This window comes from Rhynchophorus ferrugineus, unplaced genomic scaffold (assembly GCF_030347505.1).
Source record: "Rhynchophorus ferrugineus isolate W39M unplaced genomic scaffold, kcgeb_rfMv2 rfM3, whole genome shotgun sequence".
NCBI lineage: Eukaryota > Metazoa > Arthropoda > Insecta > Coleoptera > Curculionidae > Rhynchophorus > Rhynchophorus ferrugineus.
In genome coordinates this window covers 15,014,211-15,042,184 of record NW_027472582.1, presented here as the reverse complement: position 1 = coordinate 15,042,184, position 27,974 = coordinate 15,014,211, and the positions used below count along the sequence as shown (strand labels likewise).

At 30.2% G+C, this 27,974-nt stretch overlaps 1 protein-coding gene across 3 annotated transcripts in view; it reads right to left on the bottom strand.

The window, feature by feature from the left end:
- Positions 1 to 27,974, bottom strand: part of AdamTS-A (ADAM metallopeptidase with thrombospondin type 1 motif A) — a 367,686-nt gene that overhangs the window by 315,625 nt on the left and 24,087 nt on the right. For all 3 annotated transcript variants that reach the window (XM_076401036.1, XM_076401039.1, XM_076401037.1), the window contains exon 2: positions 1,257 to 1,405. The gene's annotated coding sequence lies outside the window, so the exon portion shown is untranslated. The remainder of the gene's footprint in view (positions 1 to 1,256; positions 1,406 to 27,974) is intronic.

Genomic DNA, 27,974 nt, shown 5'->3' with positions numbered 1-27,974 from the left:
TATCAACACGCGAAATTCCTTTTTATCCATTTTTTTCACAATAACAAAAGTTGCTTCACTCAAAATGCTATAATTTACAAACTAATGATCCGACAGCTGTTAAATTTATACACGTATCTTTTGAGGGTTAAGACTAACTAAAAAATATGTGGATTTAATTCTAGTAGCGTCATCTATGTGTCAAGCCGGGGAATTTTTAACTGATTTGTTAGACTTACCTGTGACGTGCAATTTATTATGTACTGATAATTGTAATTTTCTTACATTTCACCAGTACATTTTCCTATATTTTAACTGCAGTCTTTTTGATTTCTTGGTTACTTCTTTTGACATCAGTAATTGAATCGTAGAATTTTTACATTTTATATCTGGAAAATTATAGTCAAAATAAATTTTGTTTGATTTTAATACTTATAGGTGGACTGTGTAGACATAGTCGTTTTAGGCATTCGGCGGTTTTCCAGAGCGAATAAACTGTTTCCTTCTCATATATTAGATCTCTCATAGTTATAGATTTATTTTCGTTTTCTGTATTTCCCTTTTCAACCATTTGTTTATATTGTTTAAAAGATTTTTATTTTCCGGCGTTCGTTTTCATAACTTTCGTCTGCCACCTACCATTTCCTTGATTTCATTGGGTTAATTAATTTCTTTAACGTTGGATTTTGATATTTTCTTATTATATTTTCACTCAGTCTCAGAATCACCGGTGGGTGATCTGAACTTCAGATCAAAGTTTTCTTAACATGAATTGAAGGGCAGTGATCAAAATTCGTCAGTTAAGGGCTGCTTCAAAGGTATGAAAGAAAGCCTTATCCGCATCGAACAGTAATGGGTGATGAAGAAAAAAAAACATCTATACACATACGAATTCATCGGCTGAACGAACAAATATCTTTTATTGCAAAACTATGATCTGTGTATGGCGAGACTTAGTTGGTGTTGATTATTATGAACTATTGACACCTGGAGAAACATTTAATACCGATCAGTTCCGATAACAAATGATCAATTTCAACTGTGCATTGATCGATAAACCTCCTCCATGGGGAAAGGGGTAACTATTCTTTTCGGAATGGTATTCATAAATTACCTGAGAGATGGGTAAATTGTATACAATGGAAAGACGAAAACATGGGTAAATTGTATACAATGGAAAGACGAAAATAACAAAATTTTAACTATATATTTATTGTAAATAACGTGTTTTCTGTAGCAAGAAAAATAGTTTTGGCAGTTTTCTTGTTTGTACTTACTTTATCCTAAATTAGAACTTTCCTGCACTTCAGATAATAGCTGAGTCTTCAATATCCAATATCTCACTTTATCCTCTCTTATATATACATCCTTGACGAACATGAACATTGTTGAGACAAAAAATCGCACGCAAAATCAAACGATCCACCTGGAATAAAAAAAGAGCCTCATTAATCAAGTAATTATGTAAATATCGGTTTATATTAAATAATTGTCAATATTATATCGCCCCAATTTCTCAGGTTTATGATTTATGTTATTGATTAAACGAATCCACTTCAAATATACTTAACGGTGAACCTGCGGTGAACGGATTAACAATATCGGTTATAGACTATTACGCTTAATTAATTGTTATTATTGAATTTATTTATACCGTTATGTATACACGGCAGCTGGATTTATTTTTTGGCATAGTGCCGAACTAATTATTAAAAATAAAAATATTTAATTATTTTTATTCAATAACTTTTGTAAATTTACCGAATTATGATAATACTCCAAAATGATAACTGTAAACGTTAATATAGATAAGATATTAGTAATAAACTGCATAGGTCCGCAAAAATGCTGTTTTTCAATATATATAGTATATTTTTAACTGATTTCTATGTATTTTAATATTTTTTAAGTATTTTGAAAGACTTTTTTTTACCAACGAGGGTTTATCTAGACTGGGCCTACTGTTTAACGTAGACTCCGAACGGTCCTCATTACCAAAAGGCATCCGATTTTACCCAGCCGGATTTTGCACTCTTGTCTAAGACAATCACAAATCTTAAATAATCACACAAACATAAATTTACGACCATTCGCCAGCAGGATAAGAACCCGCGACTATCGCAACAGCAGGTGGACCCTCATGTCGCCTTTACCACTGCGCCAACCAAGCCGGCTATTTTAATATATTGAAAACGAAAATAACATTCAAGACGTCAGGAAAATAACTTCCTCTAAAAAACATTGATGCCTCTATATTGTATTTTTATCACCGCTATACATAGTTTGAGTTTTTTAAATTGCAATTGATGAAGCAATTTGGCACTTTCCGAAGAAGGAGATTTGCTTCAAATATATAGTTTTCAGGCCTCTCAATTCAAACACTGACTATAAACAAATCGTCATCTCATCAGGAGCATCTCTGGCAACCACAATATTTTAAGTCATTGTATATTATTGGATATGCAAGTGAACGTATATTAGATTTAGAAAAAAAAATCGTTAATAGTTTGTATATAAAACAATATTTTACAAATCTATTCGTTTTATTCTAATATAGCAACTTGTTTAATATAATATAATTATCCGTATTCTCAAGAAACGTGTCGTCCTATGAGAAAAAGCAAAGTCTTATTTTATAATTTTCAATGTTCCTTCCATGTTGATCTTTTCTCTTTATATCGCGTTTATTATCAACCTTTCTCTCTTCTTTGTACTCCTGTTTTATTCAATTCTTTCAGTTCATCCAAGACATTTTTGAAATTTTCTCTTAAATGGATTACCATTTACCAAATTAATGATGTGTGGTCATTTGTTTTATAATATTTAAGACATCTTGCATGTTTTTTGGTAACAATGAACTCCGTAACTGTTGGGTCTTTATGTGTAAAGACGCTTTTATTCTTTGTGGTTTATACGTCGGTGGGCAATATTTCTTTCTTCTATGGATAAAAGTAGTTCAACTATATCCTCGATATAGTTAGATGTAGTGGTTAACATATGTATAAGAGAGAGAATAAAGCAATTTGGTAAAGCAACAAGAAGTGTGTGTACATAACAGAATTTAAATCATCTAGCATAATGTGTAACTCAAATAAGTGAATAAAGCCCATAAACTGTTGAGAACATAGTTTATTAGTTTCTAAACATATTACAAACAAACTGGTCCTGGAATTGATGCATGTGTTTAATTCTAAAAACAGTAACCACTTTTGTGCTCATATTTTTTGGCGAAAATATAAAGTAACAAGTAATAAGTACTGTAAAAACAATATAAGCTTTGTACTTTTTTATATTAATTTAATAATTAAATCAATATATATTTTGTATTAGCTAACTAATATAGAAATATAAACGAATTTTGCGAAGTTACAATGACTACATACATACACACGATTTTAAATAGTGAGCGGCTCTGAAACAAAATATGCATAACAAAATAAAAGAAAATGCACATACCATAGAATATCGAGTAAGTTACTCAGGTGTCATTGTGACGTACTGGCTAGTAAACGTGTCTTAAATCGAACATATTCAAATTAATTTTAAAACTGCAGTATCAGCATAGTTATGAATCTTGAATCCGTCATTTCACGGAAAATACACTTAGCAAATATATGATCATTTAACTAGTTTCAAATTAAATAATATTAATTGCATGTTTTTCTAGCTGATTTTCATAGTTATTATGTTAAATGAAGTATATTCGTTTTCGACCATAAACGGTTTTGAACAAATTTCACAAGAATTAATAGAAAATGAACTGCAATACAATTGGATTCCCATAAATTATCAATGAAAATCCTAACAAATTAATAGAAAAAAATTATCTTTTATCACGATAACACTAAACTATACTCGTTTTACTAACTAGACAAACATTTAAATATAGTCAATTCAAAATAGCAGTGACACGAGTGTCAATATATGTCTGTCTAAAGTTGTAAATTCGTTTTACAGTCAGACAATATTATCCTTGTCATTGTATTCTATTTAAAAAGAGATAGAATGCTGTTAGAGAATTCCCAACATGTAACGGAATGAGCCTTCAAAAGTTGTCCGTTTACCAAACGTCTGAAAATTCTTCAAAATATTATAATTAAGGGTCATAAACCGTTAAACGTTGTTTTAACGCTTTGTTTTAATAAATTTTAAATCACCGAGGTTTTTATTGAAAATACTTTTCTGCGCCTTGCAGCTGCACTATATATTAGTACGGACATGGTCACTAGAATATTTCAAAAAATAAAAAACAATATAACCTTAAATTCGCCAAAAAGAAACCGTGTTTATGCGAAACAGGTGACGATTCAATCTTGGTGTTTCAGAGATCAAATATACGAAATGTATAAAACAGTAAGTAGTTTTTTCAATCGAAAAAGTTATTCGAGAATAAAGTCATTTTATATACTATAATATTAAAATAAATTATATTTCATAGAATATAACAATTTAATACTCTATATTTTCACGTCACTCTGTACATAATATATCATAAATATAATATTATTACATTATTGAAAAATTAATGTTTGTTTTATAAATTCAAAACACCAAACGTATACTGCATGTGTCCTGTTATAATTTATTTAATTAGCAAAGGTCACAATTAATATATTATCAAGATAGCCTCGTACAATGTTTAGTAATTGACCATGCCATCTATCGAATGGTATTCTGATAACGTATCACCTACCATATCACCTCTCACATAACAAGAAGTTACCATAATACATATACATATAATATATTAATAGATATACGCTGGGATACATAAAACATATTGACGTTGATATAAAATATCATGAAGGTTTTATTACTGTCCAATTATATCAGATTTAGATATCAGATAAATAATTTATTTCCATAATAATACTATTAATCAATAGCTGTTTTGCATTTCAACAAACTACACATAAATGATGATACAAAATAATTAGTTAACGTAGTATATAGTTCTTGGCACCCAAATTAGGATGAACATTTTCTCTAGTTATCTCTATCAATCCTCATTTAAAAAATTACACAAAAATTGATATGTTTTCAGCTTATAGTCCAAAAAGTAATAATTACGCTTAGAAATGTATCAAAGTCAATGAGATTTGTTTATCATCTGAGGCACTTATCAGATGCACTGACTCTAAGTTTCATTAAATATTAAGACTTCTTGGAAATTACGGCCAGGAAATTGTTCTAGCTCTCTCGTATATATCAAGAATACTACGAATAATCACAAGTTATAGCTAACAAAACAAACTCATATACTTATAACAGTAAAAACACGTAAATCGTACCCAAGTATTTGAATTTTCCTTGGATTCAACACAACATTAAAATTACGGTAAATATTGGTCTAAAGCCGATAATTTATTTATCCAAAAACAATCCATCAATAGTTTTAAAGACAAATGAGAATAGTATTAAAAACTGCAGTTAATAAACAAGTGTTAAATATTGGTTGCAAGGATCATTAAAACTAACAATAAAAATATCATAACTGATGTAAAGCCAAATTCGGATGTACTTGAAAACTCTAAAACTATAGCCAGTCCAATAAAACTTCTAATGGACTTCAGAGATGAAATCGAGTATAGTGTCAAATGCAATTTGTAAAGGTGTAAAACTCGTATTAAATTCGGATCGAATTTTTCGTTCTCATTTTATCCTAGTTAAAGAGTGGTTTTTTTCGATATAAATATAACTTAATACGATTATTTCACAGAAATCTGCTCAATCAAGGAAGTATTATTAGAAAACTTAGGAGTAGGCAGCTCTTTAAGGAATATACATCATCCCTCTATACACTGTTGAGAAACATATGTTTTAGGTGGTGTAAAGGTAACCCGCGTATAGGGCTAATTCCAGCCATTGCTTTTAAAATATGGTTTGGTTTGACAATCAACTATTAAAGATCTGAGAAGGTCCATCAGTTATTGTTATGCACCATACCATAGCACACTGGTGGAAAAGATCCCAACAAGTAGATCGCCAAAGACTGTAATTAACCAATGGCTTGCAAAACATAGATTATGTTTTTAAGCACGTTGAAGTGAACTATTTCAAATTGTTACTCGGTATATATAAATTAAATGTTTAATTGTGCAGTTTACTTTTTTAGAAAAAGGCCTGAAAATATATGCCTTGTAGTTCAGAGAGCATATGGTCAAAGAGTATTTCATAACAAATTGAAAACGGCGACTCAGATAGTGAAAGTGAATGAATGAAACTTTTAGGATGTATCCTTATGATCCAATGCTCACAATAACAACACTGTGGAAACAACTAAAGGTGGGTATATAATTAATATAGAATAGCTGTAGAAAATGACACTGTAAAATGTGATAGACTTATGTGCATAAATATGTTTAATTGTTCAGAATGGATAGATACTAACTTCTTGCAGATGATATGGCAAATGTAATAGGGCGAATGCGGTCATTAAATTAGAAGAGAAGTAATTTAGAGAATTTTATCAAGAAAAATGTATACAGGTCGTAACAGAATAAAATAAGGAGAAATACAGTAACATAAGAGATAGAGAAAGATAAAAACACAACTATGAAGAAAACAAGAACTAAACGTAAAAAGGTAAGTATGTTCTCTAATGAAAGTGAATTAGATTTCTCGGATATGTTATAGTGAGTGTATTGTAAAACTCTGCACTGTGATATACTTATGTATGCTTATTATTATTATATATATATATATATATATATATATATATATATATATATATTACCATCCTCATTGCATCATGTTAATATAAAACAGCAATTAGCATCGAATATCAAAATCAGAAACTTAGAAATGTTAAAGTCAATCCTCCCGAATTGTTCTCAGTAAGATAAGTTAAGACAATCAAACGATCTTGATTTAAATAAGGTTTAAATATTGGTTTAAATATATACAGGTGTATGTGACTAGATAAAACTAAAATGTTCTTGTAACGATAACTAAAAAACATCGGAAAGAAATAAATTGTTTTACTCCTGAACAACTTTGTAAGAGAGTATAATAATTCCACAAAAAACTAAACGTTTATTTTTATATCAACAAATATAAAAGTTAAATCTATTTTTGCCTTTGATGGACAGTTAATAACACGTACAATACAATAGTAGCAACTTATAATAAAAACATTGTAGTATTCCAGCGATAAATAATCAAAATAATGGAGTCTATACTTTTTTTATGTTATATTAAGGGGTTAGGTGGGTTTGAAATTTCCAAAAATCGATTATTATTAGATAGTAAAATATACTTAGGATATTGTCCCAAAATATTTAATCGATTAAAACAAAATTCTAATAGGCACACTCTTCGAAAGTTCGGCAATACAGGCCATTTCAACAAATTATCATTGAATTCAAAAATGTTTTACCAGTAGAAATAAAACAGTTATTATAAAACGTAGTTTACTTCAATATGAAGTTAATATTAGTGAATTTTATATATTATTATGTTATATATACCTCACTTTTATTTTATAGTAATTTCTTCATTAATATCTAAGTAGACTAGATTTAATCCCAATGTAGATATAATAAGATGTTTTCAAAACTTCATGTACAAGTCTCCATTTTTTAAAGTCTAGTATTTAACATTCAACGCAGGAACTTTTATATATATAATAAAAAATGTAAAATTTTATAAATAAAATATTAAGTTGAAGGACTCTAATCCTTAAACCAGTGATAATATCAGAAGATGTCTCCTCTTATCGTCCTATAAGCCTGTTGCCTGTGATCTCCAAAGTTTTGGAAAAACTATACATTAAGAGACTTAAAATAATCACAGGAGAGAGAAATGTTATAAGGCCTATAAGGTGTGGCACACTAGACTGCAGGCTAAATTGAAAAAGCTTTTGCCCCATACGCACTTACAACTAATAAAATCATACCTCTCAGGCATACACTGACCTGTATCCATATGCTGACATATTATGGTTTAAAACATGGCATATCAAAGCAAATGAGACAATTGATGTGACATTCACCCTTTATAGAAGAACTTTTCCTTCGGTATAAAAGAATAATTATGAACTCCTGCAAGCAGATAACGTTAAATAACCGGGAATGCATTTTAATTGACGTTTTACATGGAAAAAACATATAGTGGCAAAACACAAACAGCTTTGGCTGAAAATAAACCAAATGTATTGACTGATATTGGCGTAAATCTAAATTATCTTTAGATGAAAAGGTATTGTTGTATAAGTCAATACTTAAGTCCATTTGGACCTATAGTATTGAACCGTGGGATACTATTACTACAAATCTAACACAGCTATCCTTCAGGGGTTCCAGAATAAAGTGTTGTGAGATCATCGCCCCATATTACGTCTCCAACAAACTAATTCAGAACGATATCCCCTTAGAACCCATAACGAGTGTGACTCGAATATTAGTGCAAAGTATTCTGAAAGACGTTAGACGTAGACGTAGACTTAGTGCATTACAATGTATTCGCCAAACAGTTAAATGTGTGCCATACGAGCTGATTTTAAATGCCAAGTTTTAAAGGGTTTAATTAAAAAAAGTTGAAGGATAAACAATCATCATTATAGACATTAAGGCATATAACTAATGGAATCATCGTGAAGGGAAGTGTATCACATTTGTTAATAAGTATATGTGTACAAAATATCCAGAAAGCTAACGATCGCAAAAATGTAGGTAACAACACGGCGATGGATACACCATACGGTAACGATAGAAACATTTCTAGATATGTTGGAAGAACAATTTCTTTGTAAGAGGGTTTTCTTCAAATATTTCTTTAGAGGCTCTATTACCATGTTAGTATATATATATAATTTGCGATAGCAGTACACCCACATCTTGATACGTTCCTTATATTTTAATAGCACCTAAAAATCCCATATATACCATATGTTACCATAAAGTTATATGAACTTCGTTAAGTAGTTTATAAATTCTACTTCGTCAGCTTCTCGAAGTTTCGTAATATATGAGATGACTAATTAGGTAAACTTCCCTATGTTAGTCCCCGTTATTATTTTTTTGAGTTACTTTTTCATAAAACTAATACTAATAAAAGATCTGACCATAGCGCGATTGTAAATACGTAAAAGAAAATGTTGATACCACATGACTATTTCAATCACGTGAATATTCTGTCAATTATTCCCTCTCAATAAAATTTAAACAAATTTCGTAAGTGCGCATGTCCAACGAGAATCATGCAAGGCCGAAATTTCGTATCGTCTAATCACGAGTTATTCTTTCCACGCCAAAAGAACTTGATTTTTAGAGGTCAGGGGGATGGGGTCCTAATGGCTAAATTTTTAAGCAACAGACAAAGCAACATTTTAAAAACTTCCGTTATTTATTAAATTGCTTGAAAATAAATTTTTCATTTTATACATTAAAAGAAATGCGGAAACCGAACTAACCCCTTAATAGAGTAGACAAAATCCTTAACGCAGGCCATACATTTATTCCTTACTATTACTATGTCGTCAATAAACGTTTAGATAATTATAATGTATAAATATTTTAACGTTTTTTTAACATTTACAAATAATTTCAAATTTCAAGGTCAGTAGCGTACGAGGTTACTGAACTAAATGAATTTAAAACTTGCTAAGTTTAGACAGTTTAGTTTTTATATTACCTTTCAACTACTCGTAATATTGAACTTAAATGATTGTCAATATATTATATTAACTTACTATAATATGATTATATATAAATATGAATAAATATATATAATAAGTGTAGTAAAAAGAAATCCATTATTTTGACTTTATTTAATACACGTAGAAAGATCCGATTTGGGTGAAATGCGCGTTATTCTGTTCAATAATTTGTTGTCAACCATTTAGAAGGCAATTCCTTTATGAGGCTCAAAAAACTAGAATTTGAGCCTGCCTGCAGATTGATCGACATGGACAAGAACAAGTGGTGATCACTTGGTGCCAGATCCCGACTATAAGGTTAATTTATAAGAAACTACCAGCCAAGCTTTCAGAGAATCTGATGAGTCGAAATCAACGTGTGTGACCTAATGTTGTTTTAATAAAGCATAATTCCTATCCTAATGGCCAAAGTTGACAGCTTCTGGGTAATTGTTTCTTTCAGATAGTGCAATCATTTACCATGCAAGTTTGAATAAAATTTGGCCAAAATAAAGAAGATTCCTTGCCAATCGGCTCTTATTGACCCTTTTTTCTCTTAACGCTGAAAATGTGGCTCCGGTACGCGATAGTGTTGCAGAGTCTCCAAAAACACCAATTCGGAAACGTGGTTCCCAGTTACACATTTCGGCACGCAATTTAAGACGTTCCCGTACAAAATTCAATTAGTCCAAAAATTACTACCGAGAGATCCTGATTAACGAGTTGAGTACAGTAATGCATTCCTAAGGCTGATGAAATTGAAAATTTTTCATCTAAATTGATAATAAGCGATGAAGCCCATTTTCTTCTCAGTGGCCACGTCAATAATAGAACAGTCCGTTTTGGGGAACACAGAATCCTCAACTAATTCATGAAACATCATCGCATCCACTAAAAACAACTGTATGATGTAGTATTCATGCTGGAAACATCATTGGTAACTAATTTTTTGAAAATGACCAAGGCGTTGCTGTTACTGCTGAACGGTACCAAGACATGACTCGAAATTTTCATGTGGTTTTAGCAAGATAGAGCCACAGCACATAAGCCCGTTCAACAATTCAATTATTGAATGACGTTTTTCCACGAAGACTAATTTCGCGAAGTGGCGATTGAGCATGGCCAGCCAGATCTCCGGATTTAACGGCACCAGACTTTTTGTTATAGGGTTTTTAAAATCAAAAGTTTATGTGAATAAGCCCCAACGATTTAACATCTTAAAAACAATATTCGTCACGAAATTGAAGAAATTCAGCCTCAGCTGTTGCAGGATGTCATGAAAAATACATTAAAAAGAGCCGAAAGTTGCATAGCGAATCGCGGTCACCATTTAGCCGGTATAATTTTTCAATCATAGCGAAAAATTACCAATGTAAACACCAAATAAACTTTTATGAAAACCAAACTTACTTATCTTTTCTTTTTTGCCCCACGTTGTACGATGGCAACCTATTAACTAAGACAATTTATTTTTAATTAAATATTTCAACAGGATAAATTTCCAAAATACAGTCAAGTTAATTAAACTTGATAAAATATGTCCATATTGGCATAGATACAACAGAGGCTAGATTACCAATTAAAAATATAAGACATCACTAGATAAAAAGTAAAAATGACTTAATCGCAAAATTTAATAAGCCAATTAAAATTAAAAATAAGATATTTTATGCGATACTGTATACATATAGAGAAAATAAGTAACAGTTTGATGAATCAGCTCAACAAATGTTTTCGAAACGATCACATTATTATATAATTCAATGAGAATTAACACAAAAAAGTCTCAAGGTAAATCTTAAAATAATATCAATCTGTTCGTACCCGTTTAATATAAAGCTAATAAAAGGATTTGTCCGATTATCTTTCCCAACTAATATGCAAACACTTTCCTTTTGTACTGTACGGATTATGACGTGGATATTTAATACAGATTAACTAAAATTAGTTATAAAACGAATGACACGTCTTTAAGTATTGCATAATATTAGAAAAGATGTTTTTTTCTGTTACTGTTTCTACTCTTTTACACGCCTAATTAATTTGAAAATAATAATAAAGAAAAAAATAATAATGAAGAAAAACGAATCAATAATATGATATAGAATCAAGAGTTGTTCTTATATATTATGAGCTGTTCCAATTGATTCATTTGATCCATGCTTGATGGAAAAATAGCCGAAAGCTAGATCATGACCTGTTACGTCATAACATGACAAAATGCATGACACTTCTGCATGATAATGATCAGGCTCATGTCGCAAAAGTAAAACATTGATCCTAGATATGTGTGCTTCTTGAAAAATTAGAAAAAGTCTAACAAATACATCAGTTTTGTAAATAAAACTTGAAGTAAGCTTCTAACAAAGATCAAGCCTCGTATATTCTCAATAAAACAGATACGATCTATAACCCAAATAATATGATATGTATTACTGACACATTTTTTAATTATTGATGATTAATAGTAATCAATAATAAATGAAACACAAAACATATACAACGATAGTGAGAAAGTTATATCGCCAATTAGCAATATCGTATTGTGTTAACAATAAAAATATGGGTAATATATTTTATTTGCCAAGGTTGAAAAATATATTTACGCGGAGGTTAGTATTCAATACTATTATTATTATAAATTGATCGTTAAAATTAATGAAAACCATTGAGTTGATAATTTGTTGTAATTATCAATACTAAAATATCATTAATAAATCTATATAAATAATTATTAAGCAATTTTTTTTCAATTATGTTGTAATATATAATACTAGACTGTATTAAGTTAAATTAACATGACCAAATATTACATGTATCAATAAGTTTCAACCATCAATTATTTATGTTAAAATTGTCACAAATTGTCGTAATATTGAACACCTGTCAATAACACAACTTTCAAATATTAACGATATTGTACCAAGATATATTATTTCTCTTTTTTGATATTCTTTCCTAGTTTTTGGCCAAATTAACTATGGCTAAAACCCTCTAATTACAAATGTGGCACGCATTTCCAGTTATCTCGTGTAGTTCCAGATATATAGTCCGATACCATGTAACTATGCTTTGGACTGTTCTACCCAAGTTCGAGATTTCAGTAAAATTAGTATTGAAACTGATTATTGTTCATAACAGTACACAGAAACATGCTCTTCTTCCATAATATAAAAGTGTTTAGCCATATATCTGACATAAACGTTTTTCAAAATTAAAGAATAACTAAAAGCCACAGATTATTAGTCTGGTAAATAAAAGGGATGCATGATATAATTGTAGTTTTAGGCGGCTACCATGGAGAAAATGAACCATAACATGTTTCCACTTTGGTTTGAATATCACATCATGTGTTTTGTGTGATTTACTCTGTTAGAAATAGGCCTGAAAAAAATACACAGTAGACCAGATGGCATCTTCATTCCAGTCGAATTGATGAGAGTGTAGGGTAGACATGCAGGTCGAGAAGGATATATAAGCAAGAACTGTTTAGATATATGGAAAGAAGCATTGTTTACAATAACACCTTTGCTTTGGATGAACTCGATCGGACACACAGAAGATGAAAATTGACAACTGGAGAATGTATATCAAGCATACTAGAAATTAACACTAAGCTGTTATTGGAAACTTTCTGGATATGTGATTACGATCCAATGTTGACAATTACCAAGAAAGGGCGATGAGTGTGGAAACAACTAAAGGTAAGTATATAATTATTATAGGATAACTGTGAAAGATTTGTGGACATAGATATGTGTGTAGTTGTTCAGAATATATATGAGCATTTGGTTAAAATGTATGACAAAGCAAATTTACTAGGCAGTCATTAAATTTAATTTTATTAATAAAAATGTACACAGTAACAGAAAAAAAACCTAAAAAGAACTACAAAGATGACTTGCAAAGGAAACTCTACAACGAAGGAAACAAAAACAAATTAAATATTAAAAGTATATATGCTCTCTAATGAAACTAAAAGACATTACTTGGATAATTAGGTGGAGTAAGCCTCCAGGGCATACCACTACATAAATAAATACGCCTAGAACTCTACCTCACACATGGTGTAGAAAAGTTCAATGTAGATATAATAAAACAACTCTAATCTACAAAACTATTGTTGCTATATAGTTAACTTTAGCTCATACCCTTCGATAATATATGTATTAAATTCGCTATAATATTAAAATAAATTATATTTAGAATTTTGTTATATATCTAAACCAAAATAAACTAAAACTCAAGGTAAATGCGACAACATTGCGACGTTTTGACCTCACCATCACAATAATGGGAAACAAAGTCATATAAGCATCAAAAATTCAACAACTACTATATTCATACTATATTTTAATTTAATTAGTCAACATTCAGCGTTTCAAATAACATATGATTTATTGCTCAATGATCTAATCACACATTTTACAAATCAATATTCCCGTAATTAAAATCAACGTTTAAAGTTTAATGAGCGTCAGTCATTTATCGATAACTATCAAACGAAAGGAATAATTGAGTTGTCGATAGGATCGAAGAAATCGTAGACAGCCAACTATTTGGGACACCCCATACCAGATGAATGGCTTAGATTAATACACTACTCATAATATTAACGATGGTCGTGCTTTCGGAGTTCATAACGAATACAATTGTCAAGCGGAGGTTGGAAAGGCCGATATGGACAAATATCGATTCATCGAGCGTAAAACGCTAACCCAGATTCGTTATTGTCTTATTCGGTCGCTAAGAGCGAGAAGACAACAGATACGATTATGATTACGCTTTCGATCACGTAATGTGATTGTCTCATGATCATTGTCTGTCGTGCTCATTACTGGAAGTAAGTAGCTCGAAATGCTGCGTGACGGACGCTTACACGCTGAAACGCCCACAATAATTAAAAGAAAAAAAATCCTTTCTTTATGATGAATATTTCATACTTTTTTTTAACTGGGGTTGTAAATTATTTATAAATTTAAATTCTTAGTTTTGCGCAATGAATGAACATATCCAAAGATGCAGGTGGTATTGGCCCATTGATTGAACGACGAATGAATGATTTTCACGCCAATTTTTATGGTAGTGATTCCCACACAGAACCACTAATAGAAAGATTAATATAACATAAGGTTAGCAAAAAAGTAGTATCGTTTTATTACCGGTAATAATATCTCGAATTTGGACCTGAGCAACCAAAAGCTGTAAAAGTAAATTGGAGAAACTGAAATCTGAAATCAGCATCTGTTTTTTTAATTGGTCCTAATTGCCGAAATATTCAATAAATTCATTTGTAAAAAAAGGAGGTTGTACTGAGTCTTTTATACCCCTTGGGGTCAGTTTCACGCAAAAGGGTCCAACAGTAACAACTCATAATGCCTTCGTCCCAAAATCTTTGTTGCCCAAGTTTTTCTGAAAAAAACAAGATGTGAATGCAGAAAATATATTTTGAGCGACATTCAATCTCCAGTCTTGTGGTAATTTTGCAACAAGTTGTCGATTACGTGCTTGAAATGCAGTAATTTCTGGTTACTAAGAAAGTTGTGAACGACACTTTGAACCAATGCACATACTGTTGTTACTTTATCAGGCGTTAAACATTTTGCAAACCTTGCGTCTGCTGTTTGTTTTCGAATATCAGATCTGATAAATATTCCTTCAATGAATTAATTGGAACAGCTTGGTTAAATAGTGGAAAGCCGGTTCTTCGTTAACGAGCACTTTAACAAAGCTCTTAATAAGGCCAAGTTTAATGTGAAGAAGTAGAAATAAAACATCCTGTGGATTTACAAGTGATACATAAAGGACACGTTTTATTGTCCTGGCCCACGACTATTCCATAGATACAAAAAATCCAGATTTCATTCCAACAAGACAATTGTTCAATTCCAAACAAATAACCTGTAATGAATATGTAAATCAATTAATATTTCGAAATTAAGTACAATTAATTTATTTATCAACCCTTATATCACCAAATTTTTCGTTAATGCTCATTATATTTGGGTTAAGCCAAGTTCTTACATATTGGATGGTTTTTTTAATTCCCATTGTGGAATAGAACCGCGTTCAAACTGTATTTTGAACTAGCGCCATTCATTTTGATCACATGGTGTATTAGTCACGTCAAATAAACCTTTGGCATCATTACACAGAAGTACATATCATTTTATTTTTTGGAAAAATGGTAAAATCCCGTTATTTTTATTTCTGTATATAATGATTTGTATTTTGGAATCGAAAGGTTTCCATTCCGTTGAACTCTTCTATATGTTTCGATAAACTGAAATAGCCCAGTTCACTTTGCGAAATTAAAAGCTGTTCTTCTATAACGAATAGCTTCAAGCTGAAGTAACAGTCATCGAAAATTGCGTGGTGTTTATGGTGGTTTGGAGTGCTTGAATGAAAGCCAGTATAAGATATTCTGGATAACCTGAAAAGGCCGGACAACAAAAGAGGTTCTACTTTTGGGTTCCAAATGAATTAACAGTGAAAATATATAGAAGGTTTTTTTTGTTATTGTTAAATAATATCAATCTAGATTTCTAAAAAACTATAAATGTTCCAATTAAAATCTCTTGTTTACACTAATATTAACGTATACTCTAATAATGTACTCTGCTTGTGCAATAACACCACAGTACATGATGACAAATTTCTATGATGATCACAATTTACTAGGATTTTTAACTTGTTAAAGTATGTTCAAATTCTCTTCATGTCTCAACCCCATATCTGGATGCCATATATCCATTCTGACTTCAGAATGTGCTTATTTTAAAAGTGCATTCTTCTAAATTTAATATCCAATTATTCTTTTTCATTACATGAATCTTCTAGCAGCATCACTTCCAATGTCATCTTTAAATATCTTGTTGCGTTAGCACATTGCACTTAGTATATCATTTATTCTAATAAGGTATTGTATTTGTTTTTCTTATATAGATTTAGTCCCATTCAATCCGATTTTCCATTGATTCGTCCAATCGTTAATTTTTTTTACCAGCATTTACGGATTAGAAAGAACCGCTTGGCCAAACCAAACAGGTGATTTAAAAAGTGAACGGCATTGATTAATAAAAAAACAATAAGTGACAAAGACAATTATGATACATACATCGTATTGCCCGGACCATACCCCGTTTAACTATCATTTGCGCTCTGTACAAAAACCTGTTAGTGGCATAAACCTAACTTCAAAAAAGACTGACAAAATCAGTTGGTTTGGAATCTCAGAAAGTCCTTCTGAATAAACATAGTGACAATTATTTTTAATAGATTGTTATAGATTTTTATAAGAAATAATATATCTCAAACATAATTTGAATTACAGGTTGTAAAAACAGAAGAATAAGACTTATTTTACGTTAGAACAACATTACATTATTCTTCAATTAGTTTATGTTTTGTTTAGAAGTACAGTACTCAAATTTACAATTGCAGACTTTCAGTACTTTATCATTATTCTTTCTTAAATTAAATCTCATTTAGCGTCAAATTAACATTTAGTAAAGAAAGAAAAAACTAATAAAAATACTCGTAAATATAAAATATTATAAAAAGAAAACAGAAAACAATTGACTTGTGGGGAATATTAAAATTAAATTATCTTCTCAAGAGTAAAGATAAAATTACTGCTGTGACTTTAAAAGGCAGTATTTTTGTTAACATTCTTTGACATAAATGACCTGACCATATGTCCAGTTCAATACAAAAAATCATTTTTCTATTTAACAATGGGAGATTTATTACCCAAGGAACAGTTATTTCTTCATATATGCATTTTTCATTTTCGAGATGACTTTAACTATTCAGTACGGTGCGAATTGCGTTGTACCGACTAATTATTAATGAAAGTAAATTACAGGTAATGTTTTATATCAATTATGAGAACCCATTATTTAAACCAATATTCTATTTGTCCATTTCTATTACAATATAATTAAGTTTCCGTTGAAATGAGGTAATTGAACGATGGGCAATGGCTAGAAAACTGCAAAAATGCTAATAATAGTAAGTTATTACGGTACAATCGAGATGATTACTAGAAATTATTTTCAATTGCTGCTTAAACAATTACAGTTCGATGTAACTATTATAATTTAATGATCTATTTGTGGATAATTTCGCTGGTTGCCAACATCATTAATAAGATCTAATACCACGAAAGTTGAGTGACTAAGAAGCTTTTTGTTTGATAACATAATTGTATAATTGTGATAATTATAACTACATGGCTAATGGTATTATTTTCTTATGATCCTATATAATCGCACTGAAACTATCAGAATCATCAGCTGCCTTAAGCTGTGTTACATAAAAAGTATCTCACAGTCAAAATTTATTTTGAATCTTCCAATCATTTGATACAAACGTTGGGAACTATCGATTGAAAACAGTTAAAACAGTCGAACTAGTCGATAGTCAAAAAAGAAGATGACTTAAAATAGTAATTAACACGTCTCGACCGTTTTTTCATTCATGATAACAGACGGAAATGTACGAATTATTTTCCATATAAATTTTGACGCAGAAAAAGTGTATACGAATAGTTTTTCTTCAGCCATATAACATAAGTGATAAGTGACAGCCTTTAAGTGGAATAAAACCATATTCCTTTTCGGACTTTCTTTGGGAGAGAATATTTTTAACGTGTTTTCTCCTTTATTCTTTATGAACTATTTAACTACTGTACCCTTATTAAATAAAATAATAATTTTATTTATAACTAATTAGAAATAATTTAAAAATTATTATTCGTTCGAAAAAGTCGTCAATAAAAAAAGACTCAGTAGTTGGCAAGATAACATAATTATTTAATTGATTACAAAATGTTCTTTTTACCCCTTTACATTAATAAATAATATTATGAAATAGAGTTCATAAACGCTGCTATATTAATGTACATTGTTATTTCCAGGCATTTTAGAAACAAAACATAAAACCGTATATTTACATATATGCATAAATACGATACAATATTTTGAAGATTGCAGCTAGGACGGTAAAGCACGAACGTTAAGAAACTAGTCGAATGAAACAGTCTATACCAAAAGTAGTCGATTACTTACTTACAGTCGATAGTCGTTTTCAGTCGACAGTTTCCAACGCTATAAAGAAGTCATAAAAAGTGATGCCAGTCTTCAAAATAACTACGAAAATAACACCATCTCTTATTAAAGCACAACATTTATAATTGAAAGGGCGTGTTGATCATGGGAACATAATATTTTCAATGATTTAATGATGCACTTTACAGAGAACCTCTACCATATGAACCATAATAGAATATAGACAAATATACTCTAATTAGAAATTTATTTACCTTACTCTTAGTCTTTTAATATATATAGATCTTAATCCTCACTTAAAAACGTAAAAGAGATGATTGAAGAAGTTAATAAGGAACATATATTCACTAAATACAAAATTACAAACAATGAGTCTATTGTTGAAATAAATAACAACCTGGCACTGTCAATGTTCGGTTATGATTAGAGAGGCAAAAATATTTTGAATATATTAAACATATTCAGAACGCCAGAACGGGGAACCAACTAAGAAACTAAGCTTCTGTCTAAGAAGGTAAACGATATTAGGAGTTTAGTAGAATAATATTCATATATACAACTTTAACATACTATTCGAAAATGTGTTACATATCTAGTTACATTTTATATTAAAATTAATATATATTTATATTTTTAATTTTAGTTACATTTCTGAACGAATTTTGTATCAGTAATATATAGTATTGCAACAGGTACTTACTAGAATTAATATATATTTATAAACTCTCTATTTTATAATTTCCACTCTCACCGATAAAAAAAACCAATGTCTTGTTATTTCTTTATGTATTTTATAAAATTCAGATAAAACATATATAAGAAATTAACAAGTCTGTGATTACGTTACCATAGAAATACATAACTTGATGTAGAATCATATAGTGGAATCAATGGATGCCCGATTCCTCAAGCAGAATCAGCAAAATACCTTGGAATCCACCTTGACGGTAGATTAAATTGGAAGCAACACGTTAAACAAAAAGCAAAACACATTAGAACCAAAATAAAACAACTCTACTGGTTAGTCGGAAGATACTCTCAACTTGATCTAAAATCAAAGAGGTTGATCTACAATACAATTATAAAGCCAATTTGGACCAATGAGGTGCAAATATGGGGTTGCACTAAAAATTCAAATCAGTTAGTCATACAGCGCTGTCAAAATAAGGTTCTTCGATTGATTACCAATGCCTATCGCTATGTAACCAATGAAGAACAGCACGATGGCCTGGAAATCAAATGGATTTGCGAAGTTGTGCAGGATTTCACCTTGAAACACGAAACAAGATTACTAAATCATACTAACGTGGAAGCAATACAACTGCTGGACAACGCGCAGGATGTCAGGAGATTGAAACGAACAAAACCATACGAAATTGTATAAACATTTAGTGTGTATTATTAGTATAAACTATAGCTATAAGTTAATAATTAATAAATAATTATAATTTTATAATTGAGGAATACATACTGATGTATTTTCTCGCACTCGTCTTGCTTGTTAATTAATCCAAGTACATAATCCAAGTACATAAATTAATTATAGATTAAGATTGTACTAAGCGTATCTAAAAAAGATGTTATACAAAAAAAAGATATATAGTGGAATCAGATGGTACATCTTGTTCACTTTCCTGTAGTCTATTATTATTGATTATTATTTTTTTAATAAAAGTTAAATATAGTTTAGTATGATTAGTATGATTTTCATACTCTCAAAATAACATATTAACTGTTCTATAACTTCACTGGCAGAATAAATAAATGATTGAATAACTTTTAGATACTGTAAATAGTATTTGCAAGTAAAAAAATTGCAACAGTTGATACAAGAGCTTAAACAGTTCGATTAAATTATTAGTTCGACTTCTTAAACCACTACGTTAACACCTACGTATTCTTTTTTTACGTTGGACGCCGATAAGAATCGAGCATACAATAAAGTCACGTGATATTAAAGGTGTGCTGCCTTATGAATGAATGTAACATAATTACCACCTGGTTAAACTACTTACAACAGCTGATTCGGTGCACTGATTCAAATTAATTTTTTTTTCAGTAAGAAACTTGCTAAAATGTGGTTACTCGGTCTTTATATGAATGGAGATAAAAGTGAACAGAAAAATAACGCTATAGTAATGAAAATTTTATTTATAAAACTTAACCTGAGCTGAACCGTTATATTTTGATTTACTACAAGTTATTTACTTACTGCAGTTCACTTCACAAGTTCTTTTCTAAGAAAATGAAAGATTACAACATTCCTAACATATAAAATACGATTAATATAATTAAAATATTATGGAATCTATATCTATTCTTGCCATAATATTAAACTTACACTACTTTATTTAAGAAAGGTTTATTTATTCCACCTTTTCACTAATCAATAAATATTACTATTATTTTGGATTATATGAACGATTGTCTGTGATTATATGTGATAAATGGCTTGATGGCTAGTAAGTTCCCAACAATTGATTGAACCGTTGAAGGACCCCCACACCATTTTTATTTTAAGTAGTAATTCAATAAGTTCACTTTCAGAAATGTTTTTAACACGAAAGAAATAATTTTCATAAACAAACAAACAAATACCCAACTCTAGAGTATCAAATAAACAATTCACGCCAATACGCTCTAGTTAAAAAGTTTCTCATAGTAAAAGTTATATGGCATACAAAATAAAATGATAAATACCATCGAAAACATCACATAAAAACATCATTTAAAATAATTCAGATATCCGCCGTCAACAGAGATACTATACGTTAAACTTGTAATTATTGCTCAGATTTTGAACTTAAATATCTTAAACTAAAAAATCGACAACATAATTAAAAATGATCGCACAATAACTACTAGAATATCTTTAAATAAAGTAAATGCTTGGATGTAATGAATGAATGGAAATATTTTTTAACAAATTTTGGGAGAGTAATCGAAATATTACTTATTATTCCCATAAAAACAGTCAAAAGTATTTTATTATTAATCATTCACAATTTTAATCTTTTACCCTATTATATTCATTAACAATTCTGAAAAATATCGTTCCAAAATGCTGCTATATTAATATACAATATATCGTTATTTCCAAGCAAACTACCAAAAAAAAAAACATAAAACTATATATATTACATATAAATCTATGTAAGCATAAATTGGGTACATTTTTGACAAGGTCGCGGCTATGACAAGAGATCCAGAACGTTAAAAATCAGTCGAATGAAACTAGTATAACCAAAAATAGTACCTAAAAGTCCACGACTGAAATAGCCGATAGTAAATTGTAACAAAATCAGTCGGATCGAAAATAGCGACTGGAAACAGTCAACTGAAACAGTCACTAGTAAAAAGTAGTCAATTGCTAAACAGTCGATATTCGTTTTCAGTCGATAGCTCCTAACGCTAGAATAAACAATGTCCGCTGTAAATGGAAAACAAATTGCGTAGATATAAGCTCATCTACGAAAGAACACGTATTATCTTTTATCTACTGCACCTCCAATTATCCATATAATGTTTTATAAGACAAAAGAAGATGTATTAGCGGTATGACCGACACTAACAATCTATAACAGATGAATAAACAGCAAACTTCAATCGAAGTATAAAAGAAATTGAAATACTCACTCAATATAAACTAATGCAAAGAGTCTAAAAACTAAAATTAATGAATGTAAAATAAATTCACTCACTATCACTTATGGCAACACCTGCTTGACGTAACACTATTATAAACCCAGATATCACTCATTTGAATTGGCATTGAACTAGTGTTAAAGCAATTTTGGTTGTTATATCTTAGGGAAAAAAATGCAACAGCATTTCCTTTACGAAATAAAATACATTTTCCGCCACATGTTAACTTTTTAGGTGTATTCTCCGAATATAGCGCGTAGTTTTGTACTATTCTAAAAATTAACGGTAAGCATAATCGATCGTAAGCAATTTGTACTAGCCTTGTGACTGACTTTGTTCATTTCGCCACTGCGATATTTTTGCATATTAAATAATTGCGATCTGCTACTTAGATACTAATTAGTATTTAGCAGCAGGCCAACCTTTACCTTAAGTTGTAAATGACAATAGATTTTTTCCATGATTCACAATATTCCTCTGTATTGGTTAATTGATGAAAATTTACTTTACGAATCTCTCACGGTGTCTCTTTATCTGATGTTTATTTGTGAACAGTAAGTTCCAATGTCAGTTTTTGTAAACGTAGAATATACACAATTATTATTTCCACATACACATTTATTATATAAATTCCACAATTATGTAGGAATGTTAATTAATTAGCAAATGTCAAAGCTGAACTAAATATAGCTCCTCGCAACATTACTATTTCATTAAAGTTATAAAATATTGCGTCAAACAATGCCATGAAACCAAACGAAGTCATCATACCAACAAGAATTTGAAATTTTAAAATGCCTGTGCTATCAGATATGGTAGATATTTTATAAGGGCAGCGTAATAAGTCAGTGAATTCTTGAATGAAACATTTTTTCCGGAAAAAAGCGTTTTATTTCTCACCATATCATAGAGGGAAAAAACCTAATACCAACATACCAGTTTGAGTTTATTAACAAGCATTCAATATTGACCAGGTCCACAGAATAACACATGTTATTGAAAAAGCCTACGAAAGTAAAAAAGTATGCTCAGCCATATTCTTAGATGTAGCACAAGCCTTCAATAAGATTTGGCATGAAGGCCTTGTTCATAAACTACAGAAAATGTTACTAAAACAACACTCCAAACTACTAAAATCGTACATTAGAGCCAAACTGTTTAAAGTTAAACAAGAAGAAGATTACTTTACAATAAAAGAAGCTAAAGCGCGCACCCAAATACTTCAGGTCTAACTACCTACATCGATACCTTCAGATACCCACAGTCAGCCAAGAAATCAAGAGAATTGCAAGGGAATATGAAGAAAGACTCCATTCTCATGGGAATATTGAAGTACTACAACTTTTAGATGCCACCAGAGCAGGACACAGATTCAAAAGTATCAAATCATGTGATCTTGTGTCTTATTTAGTGAGGTGCATATAATAAAAAATACAGCAGTGACATATAAACATGTCACCAAAGGTTGAGATAGGGCCGATGGGTCCTCCTAGTTATATACCTATATTTAAGTTATCATAAAGGCAAATTGTAGGTTAGACGGAAACACTCAAAAATCTCACCATAACCTTATTTTAATTCAATACATTTAATCCAACTTTTTCTATTTCTTTTAATTCCTTCAGTGAGTTTTAGTGATAAGTTCTTCATTCGACCAAAATCTCTTACCACCGAGACATTCCTTCAAGTTTGGAAACAGTAAATAGTTGCAGGAGATTAAATTCGAAGAATATGCCAGATGGACTAGGAGTTCATAGCCCAATTTGTAGATTTTTGCCATAATATATGTGTGGAATAACAATTTTGCTTCAATATCAAATCTGTCCAAAGCCTTGAATGAATGATACCTCGTGCATACAGACAGACATAGCTTGGCCTTCTTGGATACACGTTGGCCCAAATAAACCTATTGCTTTGAATGTTCCTTGTCCATGTCTCGAAACTGTGCAAAAATTCTTTCTGGTTGCGGCTGAACATCGCCAAGCACTCATTTGAAGAGGTCGCATGATTTTGCTTAAGGAATCGCAGCGCTCATACGCGTATAGCATTGTCATATTCATGTAAAATGTGATTCGTGTATCAATTCAGTTGAGATACCTACAGCTTCAGCGAGCTTACCCACTTTCATTCTCCAATCATCCAATATCATTCCATGAATTTTATTAAGTCCCCATAATATTTCATTGATTTCTGTTCAGTTTAGCACTGATGCATTAACTTGAAAAACTGACCTGGATTATCAAACTGCCCTCATAAGAAAATACTTGACAGCACAGACTAGAGCGGCATTTACTTACAGAGATAAAGCCCTAAAAATGTTTGAATTGGTTACTCATAAGCCAGTAATAAAATTTCTGCATTGATTCATAATCACTGATGAAATAAAAATAATTATTTCATAAATGAAATAAAAGGATAGTTAAAATGTTGACAGGTAGTGTAGAATCGACTTCCGACAACTTAATCTTCCCACAATTAGGCTAATACAACTATTTAAAATAATGTTTAAAAATATTTTTATCAATCAGCAAGAAAAAATAATTTTCCAATTTACAAAAATTCTCAAACTTAATACAAAGGCCTGTTGTTGATAACTATTGCATCTAAATCTCATTAGAAACAATTCCATAATTACTCAAACATAACTAAAATTAAACGCAATGGTCAAAGTGGTAGATTTTTGCAATTATTACATTTTTTATAAACAACCATTCAATACGGTGATATTTAAATGCGTTTTTTTTTTCTCGCGAATGAAATACTTCTTGTATTTTATAATGTTATAACTTAACAGGACTGTCTGCATTATATTGCTGATATCTATGCGATAACCTCTAGTTCGCTTTTCATCCCACAAAAGATCGCAGTCTTCCTACGCTGTAGCCATTTAAAGACATCAATTTTAATTGGATAACAAGCCGTACCTGCAGCTATCGACAGAAAGATAGTCTTCGAACATATTTTTACTGATAATAAACAATAGGTTTTAGCTTCATGTATCTTAGGAAAACATATTTTTATCTTTTATTGTGACACAACCCTTTATTTCTCACTACACTGTATCATAATCTATAATAATATCTAAAGTAAAGAACGAACGTTTCCCAAATAGGCACTTCACCAATTAAATCATGGTAACCTTGACATATTTTTGAAAATGACAGTATTCGTGACAGTTCTGTGAATAAGATTGGAAATTCATGTTTTTATCAATCAATTCCAAATTTCTGTCAAATACATTAATCGATATATAAGCTAATATCCAACGATCAATTATATATAGAGATTTCAACTTAAACAAATGATTTTTTTCTTTCTTGCATATAATAAATCAAAAAATATTTCCGAAAAGTATCGGTATATTAATGAGTGTCACGACTTGATACTATATATAATGTGCAAGATAATTAATGCAATTTTTCACTAATTTGATCCAACACTATTTGAAACCTACATTCGAGCCTGTCAATGTTCATTCTGGTTGTTAACATTTAATTTCCAACGTTTCTACGCTTCCTACTAGAGTAATATAATGAATATATCGTATCGTAGGTGGCGCAGTAGGAGTCCTGCCCATAAGCAGTCATTACAAACGATTAAGGCAAGAGTACTATGAACCTACTCGCTCTTTTTCACCTAAAAACCTTAATTCAATTTAGTGCCGATCGAACCTAATTACATTCATGACAACGACGTTAACATGTTTTTTAGGCATTTTAAAAATTATTAAATTATTTATTGCGGAAGTTGCGCCAAAATGATTTATGCTGAGATATTAGAAAATTTGCGGATAAGTAAATACCTTATCGTAATTTAAATTACTGTTTTTTTGTATTTAAAAATAAAAGGGACAAATATTAAATAGTCTTAGAGCTTTGAGTGATAAATTGAGATGACATCAATGATCAACAAATCACAAAAATATTGCATTTATCTAATGAAATTGGATCATTGATTTTTATATTCATATTTAGATCAGTGTTGATAATTTATTAAATAAAACATAAAATACAGTAAAACGGCATGAATGAGCTGAATTTAATCAAATCAGATCGAATTACGTCAAATTAAGCCAAAAAAATATAATTACATTAGAATAGTGTATAGAATTTTTTTAAAAAATTAGTTATTATCACAATTACTCTTGAAAGTTTATGAAGATATTTCCTGCCTACTAATTCATGATGAGACATAGTTCATGATAAAAAAGTGTTGTTCATAAAATAAGCGTGTAAAATAAGAGTTATTGTGCAATCATAACACAGGCTTCTTGAGGTAAATAGCGTCAATCAAACAGATAATTTAATACAGTAGAGATAAATAACTACTTAGTAGTGCAGAAGAAATACTTAATGGATGACGATTTCTACATCTCATTATTTCCTGATCATTGTGCTTTTTCTGAACCTTGAAATCACTAAATATATTAAGACACAGGTTTTGTTATAAACTGCACTATTAAAGTTAGATTATTTACAGTATTACACTAATTATTTTAGGGTTTTTCTTTTAAATAAATTGTACTGAAAAAGCTCAGTACTTAATACTATATGTCATCATAAACGCAGCTTAATTTAGATATTTGATGGTTTGCATATAACAACAATACAATTCACAATTGTATTAAACTTCATGTCACTTGAGCTCATAATTACCAAATTAATAGTTTTTAAACTAAAAAAAACTTTTTTAATATATTTAGAATTATATTATTTGGTTAAATATATTATAAACTTACTTATATTTACATAACCATAATATTTTTTTCATATTAGTTTTTCTAATACCAGTAGTATTAACACATCACAGAAACATAATATTCTTGAAAAATATACAGTTATATCCGTGAAATGCGAGTCTTGCAATACAATATTGTATATGCATCTAATGTTATTAAAATTCTTGAACCTCTGTTGAGCAATAAGAATTTTGTGCCCATCCCACAGTACCATTTCGCATATATTTACCATTTCACTTAGGTTAGCTCACACTTCTTGTAACTATTATATTAAGTATATAACTATATTTTTTACAGTTTTTTTTTCATATAAAAATAGACAAAGAAAAGCTTAAATCACATAAATTTTATCATTAAAATTATTTTCTATGACACACCTAGTAAACCTAAGTAAACCTAGGTAGACGAATAGGCCCAAACCTGATGAATATGAATATGAAGCAAGCGATTTTCCTATAAAAGAAGTCAATAAAATGATAAAACATCATATCAGCCAATATCACTGCTACCAATCATGCCCGAATTATTCTTTTTTACTCTATTTATTCAAATTATTGAAGAAAAGCAAGTCATCTCGGTTTACCAATTAGTCAGATGAGCCAGATTCACGAGTCCTACACTTCTCATTCCCTGTGTCCTTAGAACATTGTTGTACTAGCTTTATACTAGAAAAATCTACAAATATGAAGGCATATCGACGGCGAGATTTGCTGATGATTATCTCTATACAGCTATTACTGAGTTTGTCAAGAAAGGATAAGTAAAATTAAATGCCACAGATCTACACGTGTAGGTTTCACCTACAAGTTCAATAGATTACTTGCCAGTGCCAGTTAAGAAAGAGCAAGCAGAACATATGATTTATCTTATATGAGCTCAACCTAAAATATGGTGATTACTTGGA